Raw genomic sequence first — 727 nt, 5'->3', positions numbered from 1 at the left:
ACAGTGTAAAAACCAGCAAAGTCACATCCTACCCGAGATGAGTCAGGCACTCTGCATTTCCTCCATCCTTCCTTCCTAGATTCTCCAGTCACACTCAGGCACCCCCCTCCCCTGGCTAAGAGAGGAACCCCTGGGGCACGCTCACATGCTCCTGTGCTCCCCTACATCACAGCACTTATCAGCAAGCACTGTGAATGCTGGGGCCCCTACCTGTACCCCACCCCCACCCTGTGAACTCGTCAAGGGCAGCGGGCGGGCCTTGTACCTGCTGTGGAGTGGGTCCCAGTACCTAGACTCTACCCAGGGGCCTGTCAGATCTGGGGGAAGGGAATCCACATATACTGAACACCTGCTTGGTGCCAGGCACTTTTCATACACATGGAATATTTTTAAAAAGCCTTTGATATGAACATAATTCAGCTCCATTTTACAGAGGAGGAAACCGAGGACTAAAGAGGTGACATAATTTATTCAGGTCCTGAGGCGAGCGAGGGGCAATGCTGACATCTTTACAGAATATCAGCATTTCCAAAATTGGGTTCAGTGGAACAGTAATTTGGTGATTTTAATTGAAATTAAAGAAATGGGATCAAATAAAAATAAAGGATCTGTGGTTAAGTAAGCTTAGGCAGTGCCTTGGTAAGCAGAGTTAAATAGGTTTCTCTTTTGTTTTTACTGCAGGACTTCTCAGAGCCTTTGATTTGTTCACGTGCATTGGGACTCTCCA

At 47.6% G+C, this 727-nt stretch overlaps 1 protein-coding gene across 1 annotated transcript in view; it reads right to left on the bottom strand.

Annotated features, from left to right (window-relative positions):
* ACAN (aggrecan) overlaps positions 1–727 on the bottom strand; it is a 33828-nt gene that overhangs the window by 23182 nt on the left and 9919 nt on the right.

This window comes from Pteropus alecto, unplaced genomic scaffold, assembly GCF_000325575.1.
Source record: "Pteropus alecto unplaced genomic scaffold, ASM32557v1 scaffold60, whole genome shotgun sequence".
In the NCBI taxonomy this organism is placed as follows: Eukaryota; Metazoa; Chordata; class Mammalia; order Chiroptera; family Pteropodidae; genus Pteropus; species Pteropus alecto.
This window is presented reverse-complemented; position numbering and strand designations above follow the sequence as displayed.